Raw genomic sequence first — 13180 nt, forward strand, 5'->3', positions numbered from 1 at the left:
TGCTTTCAGAAAAGTGGGGAAAGGAAGTAATATATTTTCAAAGGAAAAGGATTTAACATGGCATAAGATGATTCTTATGCAATACCATATGTAGAAAATAATGGGAAATACTATGAAATAAATTCAAGAAATATATTATTTTTGTTTTTCTGTTTTTTAATCTTTATTATTTCTTTCCTTCTACAAGCTTTAGCTGTATTTCTTCATTTTAGATTTGGGTTTTGATTCTAATTTTCTAGTTTCTCAAGATGTAAAGTTAGGTTGTTGATTGATTTATCTTTTTAAAAAACATAACTATAAATTTTCCATTTAGCACTGCTTTCACTGCTTCTCATAATCCCATGCTGTGCTTTTATTTTCATTTGTCTCAAGATGTTTTATGATTTCTCTTATGATTTCATTTTTAACTCATTGGTTGTCTAAGAATATGTTGCATAATTTCCACGTATTTGTGGATCTTCTAATTTGTATTTGCTACTGATTTCTAGTTTTATTTCATTGTTACTGATTTCTAGTTTCATTTTATTGTGATCAGAAGAAAGTACTTTGCATAATTTCAATCTTTTTATACTTATTAACACTTGTTTTTTAGCACAATATTTAGTCTATTCTGGAGAATGTTCTAGCACTCCACTCATCGAAGGCAGAGTATGCATTTTTCTCAAAGGAGTATTCTGCTGTTGATGGGTGGAGTGTTCAGTATATGTCAGTTAGGTCCAATTATTTTCTAGTGTTAAGTCCTCTGCTCCTGTCTTCCTCATCTGTCTGGTTGTACTATTCATTACTGAAAATCGGTCTTTTACTATTATTGCAGATCTTTCTATTTCTCTCATCAATTCTGTGAATGTCTGCTGCATATATTTAGAAGTTCTTATGTTTAGTGCATCTATGTTTATAAATATAACGTCTTCTTGGAAAATTGACCCCGTTATCATTATACAATGTCCTTCTTTGTCTCCTGTAATAGTTTTTGAGCTAAAACCTATTTTGTCTGACATTAAGGTAGTCATCCCATGCTCTATTTTGGTTATTTTTTGCATAGAATATCTTTTTCCATCCTTTTCATTTCAATCCATGTGTATCCTTAAATCTAAAATGGATCTCTTATAGAAGCACATAGGGAAATTCTGTTTTGTAATTCATTCAGCCGACCTTTTTTGATTAAGGAGTTTACTCCATTCATATTTAACATATTTACTGATAGAGACAAAGAGTATCACCATTTTGATAATTGTTTATCTTGTTTTATAGTTTTGTCCCTTATTTTCTCCCTTACAACTTTACTTTGTGTTTATTTTTAATAGTGACAAAATGTGACTCCATTCTCATTTTCGCGTGTGTATTTTCTATAGATGTTTTCCTTGTGTTTATCATGGGGATTACATAAAACAGCTTAAAGTTATAACTATTTTAAATTTAACTTTGATTTCATGCCAAAACTCTACTATTTCTTTATAGCTCTGCTTCCTTTATATTTTGATGCCACAAATTACATCTTTATATATTATGTACTCATTAACACTGTAGTCTTTTTTAAATGATTTTCTCTTTTAAATACTATAAAAGAATTACAAATAGAGTATGAACCCAAATTATAATGACCCACATTTCTATATTTTTCCAAATATGTATCTTCTCCAGAAAAATTTATATTTTCATATAGATTCCAGTTATTGTCTAGCATCACTTCAACGTGAAGAACTCTTTTCAACATTTCTTGCAGGGAAGGTCTAGTAGTAACAAACTCCAACAAATTTTATCTAGGAATGCCTTAAATTCTTCATTTTGAAAAACAAGTTTGTCAGATGTAGTATTCTTAGTTATCTACATTTTTTTCTGTTAGCATGTTAAATATGCAATTCTACTGCCTTCTGACCAGTAAGATTTCTGCTAAAAAGTCCACTGATAATCATATAAAGGTCCTTCTCTGTGATGAATTTATTTTTTCTTGTTTCTTCCAAAATTCTCTTTGGATTCACTTTTGAAAGTTTGATTATAATGTGTGTTGCTGTAAATCTCTTTAGATTTATCCTACTTGGGATTTGATGAGCTTTTTGTATTTGTATAATGATTATTTTTCTCAAATTTTGGAATGTTTCAGCCATTATTTTATCAAATAAACTATCTGCTTCTATTTCTCTCTCTGGAATTCTTGTAATATATCTGTTGGTCTGCTTGATAGTGCCCCATAAGTCACTTAGGCTCTGTTTACATTCTTTATTAGTATTATTATGCTCATTGGACTTGATAATTTCAAATAATTTGTCTTCAAGTTCACTGATGCCACCTAATTAAATCCAAAGTTGAATCCCTCTAAGTAAAATTTTAAATTCAGTTATTGTATTTTTTTAGGTTCAAAATGTCTATTTGGGTCTTTTTCATAATTTCTCACTTTGTTGATCTTCCTATTTCATTTATAAACTGTTTTTCTAATTTTGCTTAATTGTCTATGTTTTCTTTTAGTTCGATGAGTATATTTAGGACAATCATTTTCAATAATTTGTCAAGTTAGAGTCCTGTGTTTCATTAGGGTAGTATTTGTAGGTTTGTTTTGTTTCTTTTAATGGGACACATTTCCGTATTTCTTGGTATACCTGTCATCTTTTGTTAACATAAAATTGGGTTTTGTGGAAGTTGAGGGGGACTCACCTAGTTTTTGCAGACTGGCTCTATGGGGAGTGGGGAATATCTTAACTAATTAGTCTAACATGAAGATTTAAAGTTTTCTTTTTTTTTTTTTGAGACGGAGTTTCGCTCTTGTTACCCAGGCTGGAGTGCAATGGCACGATCTCAGCTCACCGCAACCTCCGCCTCCTGGGTTCAGGCAATTCTCCTGCCTCAGCCTCCTGAGTAGCTGGGATTACAGGCACGTGCCACCATGCCCAGCTCATTTTTTGTATTTTTAGTAGAGATGGGGTTTCACCCTGTTGACCAGGTTGGTCTCGATCTCTCGACCTCGTGATCCACCCGCCTCGGCCTCCCAAAGTGCTGGGATTACAGGCTTGAGCCACCGCGCCTGGCCAGATTTAAAGTTTTCTTAAGCCTTTTCTAGGCATACATATTTTCTGATCCTTTGTGTGCACTTGTTTTCAATTCTCCCTTATATAGGGCTGCCTTTACATATCTTAACTTTTCAAAAAGTCTCACCTTACTTCTTGAAGCCTTGTATATTCTATCATGTTCTTCTGGCTATAAACTCTTGCCTTCAGGCATCTGTGGGTCTGCAGTCTTCCTACAGTCCACATGCCATAGCACCTGCTATGGTATTCTGTGGCTTCCATACAAACTATGCCCACCATTTTGTCTGAGCTCTGAGTCAGATGCTACAGAAATCAGTCCCTCAGGCAATCCAAAAAAGGCCAGAATGTTACAAACAAGTTCTGCCTGGCCAGGCCATGCTGCTCCAGGAAAGGAGTTGAGGAAGCATGACTAGAACCATCCCCAAATTTTCTACAATTTTGACTGTAGCTTTTTCTTGATTGTGTGTTCATTTAGCTTTTGTGGATTCTTCACTAGTTTCCCAAGCACCCATAGAGCTACTTCAGTCAATCTATAGTTATTTACTTCATGTTTCAATGAGGGCAGTGAGAGCTTAGAGCTTCCAAGTCTGCCATCTTGCTGATGTCACTCCAAGAAAAGCATTTTACTCTATACTCTATCTCTAATATATATTTTAAAAACCACACGATTGTGAGACCAAAGTATCTTTTAAACATCTAACAACTCAGTAAACTTACCAGTCATAACCTCTCCATGAAAATACTATCAATAACACTTCAACAAAATAATATTTTAGGGAAGATAAGTCAAAGAACAGTAGTGAATTTAAAAGCATAGAAAATATTTATAAGTAATAAAAATAACAATTTGGAATAAAAATCCAAGATAATTCTAAAATAGTGGTTGGTTACAAGGAATACTGGAGAAAGATCATGAAATGATGGCTTGCTATATCTTGTGTTATTGGGCAGAAGGTGAAGAATGAGATTTATTCCAGATATTAATAGAAAAATACTGTTATAATTGCATTATGTAATGACTAAAAAAATTTAAAAATTAAAAAATATATTCAAAAGTAATATATTCAAATTAAAAAATATATTCAAAAGTATTAAAATAATACATTCATATATATTACACACAAATACATTTTATATTTTTCTTATATGTATTTGAGTAATAAATATATTATCCCTTCAAAGTTACATAAATATGAATACAGGAAATTCATAAGGCTGATGTATAGCAATTTTTCATATGTAGATAAAGCAAGTTTGTAGAACAGTACGTATGGTATCACTTGTGCATCAAAAAATGTATGTGCATATGTATATGTGTCCTTACATTTATGTACATATACATATAATACATTTGTACACGTACACATTTGAAAGCACAGGCTCCCTGGAAAAATTCAAAAGAAACTGCTGACAATGACTTTCACTGTTGAGGGGACTGGGAAACAGACAAGGGGTTGCCTACACTGAAAAACTATTTGAATATTTACCGTGTACATAAAATCATTGTTTAAACATGTTTTAAAGGTATTTGTGATACGCTGGTCACCCATAGCAAATTTTTTGAGTAAAGATTTAGACAGAACTATTTATCTTTTGGGAATGATTTGTATAAATTTCAGGCCATTCATATTCTGGGATCCTCTTCAGCTGTTAAAATATTTTCACTTTTTTAAACTTTAAAAAAAGTAATGAGACAATACCATATATCTGTGTGTTGTGCTTATTAAAAAAACTAAAAGCTGGTAATAATGGCAAGAGGATTGGGAGAATCTTGATGAACCAGGAGAATTTTATTTTTTACTATATACAGTTATGTGCTGTTTAAATGTATTACTGTATTTTTGGTGTAAAATAAAAGCATGTTTAATCAAATCACCAATTTGGAATAATGTGACTACCTAGCTATATAGGTAATTCATGTTTGTCACTGATATAGCTGAAAGGACCTAGCTGCCATTTTTTAAATCTAAAAATTTCTTCTTACAGGCTTTTTTCCCAGACAAAAAGTAACCTGGTCTTTAAGGTCAATCTTGCTGTTAATTGGGGATTGGCAAATAGGTAGGAGTAAGTTTGTCTCTGTTATGGGAAGAGAAAGCATGCAAAAATGTGCATGCTATCTTCAATAACCAAATAGAAGTATATATGTGTAATTAAAATTTCTTAAATTCAACAAATTCCAAATCAAGGCTAAACCAAAAAACAGTATGACAAGACTGTTTACTTACTTACTGATTTGCCTACATAGCTATCAGCTAATTTCACCCTATGTTTGACTTTTGATATAGTATTATCTTTAATTATTCTTAGGTATTTCCTGTTAGTCCATTATTATAATATAAGTGAATCTATAAAAAATATTTGATTTTATACACAGTCTTCTGGGAGAACATGAACCGGATTTTGGCATCATGACATTCTCAGCTTTGTAACACTCCTTCCTTCATTTCTTCTCCTCTTAGCAGTCAGCAGAATAGGCTGACACGAGGGAAATGCCTGCCAAGGAACTTTAGTAGGAGGCAGTTTTTAATTAACAGGGGCCAGAGAAGGTGATAACCCCAAGGGATAGTGAAGAGAAATTAACATGGAAAAGCAGTTCCACGCTTCTGTGGGTCCCAAAAGGCCAGTCGTATTAGTGGTGTCTGTTCTGATTGAACTTTTGCTGTGTCTTTTTATTGATTCAGTTGTCAGGATCTGACAAAAGGACCGTTGCTCGTCACTTGCTTGCTCGTGGTAGAGGGTTATGGCTAGAAACTGCTTCCTTGTGTGGCTGAGTGCAGAGCGAGAGCTGTCGTTGTGGTTATCATTTTACAGACATGATTAATGTGGTTGAGCTTTATGTAAGAATTAAGCATGTGTACACACATACAGACAGACAGGCTGACTTCAGATTTTTGAGCCTCTTTACTCTTAGTTCTTTTCCTGGTTTTGCACAAAAATCTTCTTTAATTATTAAAATATTTTAAAATACAATTTCAGCTATAAAAATTACACTGACTGTTGTAGCCACTTTTTTTCTGCCATTTACCAAATCCTTGGCTTAAAAAGCATTTTGAAAGAATAATATCCCATGATTAAATATTTCAAGTTTCTCTCTCAAGGATGAAAATGAATAGTAAATAAAGCATGTAAAGAGTTTTCGAAATTAGCTCATATAGCAAGGAGGAGAAAGTAGGGATTTTCTTTTTTTAACTGCCTAAGAGAGTGCCTTGAGCTGATAAGCCCATGGGGTACCTCAGGAGAGCTTTTGTACTTCAGCAAAGTGAGAACAAAAACACATTTTCTTAAAATATTTTAAGAACATTTTGAACACCATATGAGTCTTTTTAACACCATAAAAACCAGGCTAACTCCAGAATTTCATGTATATTTACCTGTCTAAGAATATACTTTTTCTAAAATAAATGGAAGACGTTATACTTTTCTTAAAAGTGTAGTGATAATTACTCTTTCTAAATTCAAATAATATTTGTGTTATTTACTTACTTGAAACACTATATTTACTAAGGTCACTTAATAAGAAAATATCAAGCCCCTGATACTAAAATATGTTCTCTAAAGATTTTTTGTCTTCTTTTTCCTTTTCTTCTACTTTTTGAGGTTTGTGTAACATTTATAAAGAAATGGCTCTCCTAGAGTTACATGCTCCTTATGACTAAATTTAATAAGAAGCTAGATTGCTCCTCTATAAGCAGAAGTCATTAGCCACAGGTCGTAACTGATCACTTGAAATGTGGCCAATTTGAATTGGGATGTACTTTAAGCATAAAATATATACTAAATAGAGTAATTGTAGTATGAAAAAGAAAATGTAACATATCTCATTAACAATTTTTACACTAATGACATGTTGATGTAATAATATCTTTTAAATATATTAGGTTAATATATTACCAAAATTATCTGAGTTATTTTTTACATTTTAATATAGCTACCAGAAAATTTTACGTTATATATGTGGGTTACATTATCTTTCTATCTCTTGGCAGAAACCCTACAAGCAAGACAAGCGTGGGGGGCCAATATTCAACATCCTTAAAGAAAAGAATTCTCAACCCAGAATTTCATATCCAGCCAAACTAAGCTTTATAAGTGAAGGAGAAATAAAATCCTTTATGGACAAGCAACTGCTGAGAGATTTCGTCACCTCCAGGCCTCCCTTACAAGAGCTCCTGAAGGAAGCACTAAACATGGAAAGGAACAACCACTACCAGCCACTACAAAAACATACCAAACTGTAAAAACCATCAACACTATGAAGAAACTGCATCAACTAACATGCAAAACAACCAGCTAGCACCAAGATGGCAGGATCAAATTCACACATAACAATATTAACCTTAAATGTAAATGGGCTAAATGCCTCAATCGAAAGACACAGACTGGCAAATTGGATAAACAGTCAAGACCCACTGGTGTGCTACCCATCTCATGTGCAAAGACACACATAGACTCAAAATAAAGAGATGGAGGAAGATTTACAAAGCAAATGAAGAGGAAAAAAAAAAGAAAAAAGAAAAATTAAAAAAAAAGCAGGGTAGCAATCCTAGTGTCTGATAAAACATACTTCAAACCAACAAAGATCAAGAGAGACAAAGAAGGACACTACATAATGATAAAGGGATCAATGCAACAAAAAGAGCTAACTCTCCTAAATATATATGCAACCAATACAGGAGCACCCAGACATATAAGGCAAGTTATTAATGATGTAAAAAGAGACTTAAACTCCCACACATAACAGTGGGAGACTTTAAGACTCCACTGTCAATATTAGATCAGTGAGCCAGAAAATTTACAAGGATATCCAGGAACTTAAACTCAGATCTGGATCAAGCAGACCTAATAGACACCTGCAAAACCCTGCACCCCAAATCCACAGAATATACATTCTTCTCAGCATCACATCATATCAATTTTAAAACTGACCACATAACTGGAAGTAAATCACTCCTCAGAAAATGCAAAAAAAAAAAAAAAAAAAGAAAAAAAAGAAAGAAAGAAAGAAAAGGAAATCATAACAGTCTCTCAGACCACAGTGCAATCAAAGTAGAACTCAGGATAAAGAAACTCACTCAAAACCACACAACTACATGGAAACTGAACAACCTGCTGCTGAAGGACTACTGGCTAAATAATGAAATGAAGGCAGAAGTAAAGATGTTCTTCTAAGCCAATGAGAATGAAGACACAATGTACCAGAATCTCTGGGACACATTTAAAGCAGTGTGTGGGGGGTAAATTTATAGCACTAACTGCCCACAAGAGAAATGAGGAAAGATCTAAAATCAACATCATAACATCACAATTGAAAGAACTAGAGAAGCAAGATCGAACAAATTCAAAAGCTAGCAGAGGACAAGAAATAACTAAGATCAGAGCAGAACTGAAAGAGATAGAGACACAACAAAACCCTTCAAAAACTCAATAAATTCAGGAGCTGATTTTTTGAAAAGATAAAAAAATAGTCTGCTAGCCAGACTAATAAAGAAGAAAACATAGAAGAATGGAATAGATGCAATAAAAAATGATAAAGGGGACATCACCACTGATCCTATAGAAATACAAACTACCATCAGAGAATACTATAAACCCTTCTATGAAAATAAACCAGTATATCTAGAATAAATGGATAAATTCCTGGACACTTACACTCTCCCAAGATTAAGCCAGGAAGAAGTTGAATCCCTGAATAGACCAACAACAAGGCCTGAAATTGAGGCAGCAATTAATAGCCTACCAACAAAACAATGTACAGGACCAGACAGGTTCACAGCCAAATTCTACTAGAAGTAAAGAGAAGCTCATACCATTCCTTCTGAAACTATTCCAAACAATAGAGAAAGAGGGAATCCTCTCTAACTCATTTTATGAGACCAACATCATACTGATAACAAAACCTGGCAAAGCCAAAACTAAAAAAGAAAATTTCAGGCCAATATCCGTGATGAACATTGATGCAAAAATCCTCAATAAAATACTGGCAGACCAAATCCAACAGCACACCAGAAAGACTATACATCACAATCAAGTCAGCTTCATCCCTGGGTTGCAAGACTTGCTCAACATATGCAAAACAATAAACATAATTTATCACATAAACAGAACCAAAGATGAAAACCACATGATTATCTCAACAGAGGCAGTGAAGATCTTCCACAAAATTAAACAGCCATTTATGCTAAAACTCTCAATAAACTAGGTATTAATGGAACATATCTCAAAATAATAAGAGCTATTTATGACAAACCCACAGCCAATATCATGCTGAATGGGCAAAAACTGGAAGCCTTCCATTTGAAAACCAACACAAAATGAGGATGCCTTCTCTCACCACTCCTATTCAGAATAGTATTAGAAGTTCTGGCCAGGGTAATCAGGCAAGAACAAGAAATAAAGGGTATTCAATTAGGAAAAGAGTAAGTCAATTGTCTATATTTGCAAACAACATAATTGTATATTTATAGGGCCCCATTGTCTCAGCCCAAACTCTCCTTAAGCTGATAAGAAACTTCAGCAGTCTCAGGATACAAAATCAATGTGCAAAAATCACAAGCATTCCTATACACCAATAACAGACAAACAGAGAGCTAAATCACAAGTGAACTCCCATTCACAATTGCTACAAAGAGAATACCAAGGAATACAACTAAAAAGGATGTGAAGGACCTCTTCAAGGAGAACTACAAACCACTACTTAAGGAAATACGAGCGGACACAAACAGATGGAAAAACATTGCATGCTCATGGTTAGGAAGAATCAATATAGTGAAATAGCTATACTGCTCAAAGTAATTTATAGATTCAGTGCTATTCCCATCAAGCTACTATTGACTTTCTTTATAGAATTGGAAAAAAAACACCTTAAATTTCATAAGGAACCAATAAGGAACTTGCATAACCATGACAATCCTAACCAAAAAAAACAAAACAAAACAACAACAACAACAAAACAAATCTGGAGGCATCACACTATCTAACTTCAAACTATACTACAAGGCCACAGTAATCAAAACAGCATGATATTGGTACCAAAACAGAGATATAGACCAATGGAACAAAACATAGGCCTCAGAAATAATGTCACCACACATATACAACCATCTGATCTTTGACAAATCTGACAAAAACAAGCAATGGAGAAAGGATTCCCTATTTAACAAATGCTGTTGGGAAAACTGGCTAGCCATGTGCAGAAAGCTGAAACTGGACTCCTTCCTTATACATTATACAAAAATAAACTGCATATGGATTAAAAATTTAAATATAAGATCTAACACCATAAAAACCCTAGAAGAAAACCTAGGCAATATCATTCAGGGGAAGGGCAAGGACTTCATAACTATAACACTAAAAGCAATGGCAACAAAAGCCAAAATAGACAAATGGGATCTAATTAAACTTAAGAGCTTCTGCACAGCAAAAGAAACTATCAATAGAGAGAACCAGCAACCAACAGAATGGGGAAAATTCCTGTAATCTATTCATCTGACAAAAGGCTAATATCCAGAAACCACAAAGAAATAAACAAATTTACAAGAAAAAAAACAACCCATCAAAAAGTGGTGAAGAATATAAACAGACGCTTTTCAAAGGATATGAACAGATACTTTTCAAAAGAAGACATTTATGCGGCCAACAAACATATGAAAAAAGCTCATCATCACTGGCCATTAGAGAAATACAAATCAAAACCACACTGAGATACCATCTCATGCCAGTTAGAATGGCGATCATTAAAAAATCAGAAAACAACAAATGCTGGAGAAGAGGTGGAGAAACAGGAATGCTTTTACACTGTTGGTGAGAGTGTAAATTAGTTCAACCATTGTGGAAGACAGTGTGACGATTCCTCAGGGATCTAGAAACAGAAATACCATTTGACCCAGTAATCTTATTATTGGTTATCTACCCAAAGGATTACAAAACATTCTATTATAAAGACACATGTACACTATGTTTATTGTGGCACTGTTTACAATGACAAAGACTTGGAACCAACCCAAATGCCCATCAGTGATAGACTGGATAAAGAACATGTGGCACATATATAACATGGAATACTATGCAGCCATAAAAAGGATCAGTTGATGTCCTTTGCAGGGACATGGATAAAGCTGGAAACCATCATTCTCAGCAAACTGACACAACAGAAAACCAAACACCACATGTTCTCATTCATAACTAGATGTTGAACAATGAGAACACATGGACATAGGGAGGGAAACATCACACACTGGGGCCTGTCAGGGTGTGAGGGGCTAGGGGAGGGATAGTAGGGGGTGGGGATATTGGGGAGGAGTAACAATAGGAGAAAACCTAATGTAGATGATGGGGGAAATGGATGCAGCAAACTACCAATGCATGTGTATACCTATGTTGCAAACCTGCATGTTCTGCACATGTACCCCAAAACTTAAAGTATAATAAAAAAATTTTTTTAAAGAAAATGGAATACTCCTCAGCCTTAAAAGAACAGATTGAAATTATGGCATTCACAGCAACCTGGATGGAGTTGGAAACCATTATTCTAAGTGAGGAAACAGGAATAAAAAACCAAACATCATATGTTCTCACTCATAAGCAGGAGCTCAGCTATGGAGATGCAAAGATGTAAGAATGATACCATGGACTTTGGGAACTTGGGGAGAAAAGCAGCAGGGGGTGAGAAATAAAACACTACATATTGGGTGCAGTGTACACTGCTTGGGTGATGAGTGCACCAAAATCTCAGAAATCAGCACTAAAGGATTTTCCTATACAACCAAATAGCACCTGTTCTCCTAAAGCTACTGAAATATTTTAAAAACAAAAGAGAGAGAGAGAGAGTGAGAGAGAGAGAGAGAGAGAGAGAGAGAGATTATGGTAATTGTAAATATATATGCACCCCACATTGGAGTACCTAAATATATAAAGCATACATTAAAAGATGTGAAGAGAAATATGGATGAGAACACATTAATAGGAGAAGATTTCAATATTCACTTTTCAACACTAGATCAATTCTTCAGACAGAAAATCAATGAGGAAACAATGGACTTGAAATACAGTCTAGACCAAATGGACCTAACAGATATGAAAGAACATTCCACTCAACAGCAACAGGATACACTTTCTTCTCAAGGCATGCAGAATATTCCTGAGGATAGATTCCATGCCACAAAACAAGTCTGAACAAATTTAGGATGACTGAAATCATAGAAAGTGTCTTTTCTCAACACAGTGGAATGAAACCAGAAATAAATAACAAGAGGAATCATGGAAAATTAATGAATATGTAGAAATTAAGCGATATGCTCCTGAACAACTGTTGAATCAAAAAGTTAAAGAAGGAATTAAAATATGTATCTTGATACAGACAAAAGTAGAGACACAAAATACCAAAACGTATGGGATACAACAGAAGCAGTTCTGAGAGGAAAGTTCATCACAATAAACGTCTAATCAAAAAAGAAGAAAGATCTCTGAAAAACAACCTAATGTTACACCTAAAGGAACTAAAACAAATCAACAGAACGAACTAAGCTCAAAGTTAGCAAAAGGAAAAAGTAACAAAGATCAGAGCTGAAAAAAATGAAATAGAGACTAGAAAAAGTATACGATCAACAAAGATAAGAGTTATTTTTTTAAAAAAGATAACCATAACTGGCAAATCCTTAGCTAGAACAATTGAGAGAAAAGGGAAGGCTCAAATAGACTAGACATGAAAATAGAGTCATTGCAATTGATAACACAGAAATGCAAAGAATCATAATACTTCTATGAACAATTATACTCCAATGAATTGGACAACCTAGAAGACAATGGATAACCTAGCAAAACTGAATCACAAAAAAAAACTGAAAAGCTGAACACACCAATAATGAGTAAAAAGACTAAACCAGCAATTTGAAGTTTTCCATCAAAGAGAAGCCTGTGGCCAAATGGCTTTATGGCCGAGCTCTACCAAACATGTAAAGAATACCTACTACCAATCCTTCTTCAATTTCTTCAAAAAAAAAAAAAAAAATTGAGGGCAAGGGAATATTTCTAAAGTCATTTTATGAGGCTAGAATTATCCTGACACCAGAGCCAGACCAAGATAGTACCAAAACAGAAAACTACAGGTCAGTAGTATCACTGACAAACATAGATGCAAACATTTTCAACAAAATATTAGCAAA

The sequence above is a fragment of the Saimiri boliviensis genome, chromosome 1, assembly GCF_048565385.1.
Source record: "Saimiri boliviensis isolate mSaiBol1 chromosome 1, mSaiBol1.pri, whole genome shotgun sequence".
Lineage (NCBI taxonomy): Eukaryota > Metazoa > Chordata > Mammalia > Primates > Cebidae > Saimiri > Saimiri boliviensis.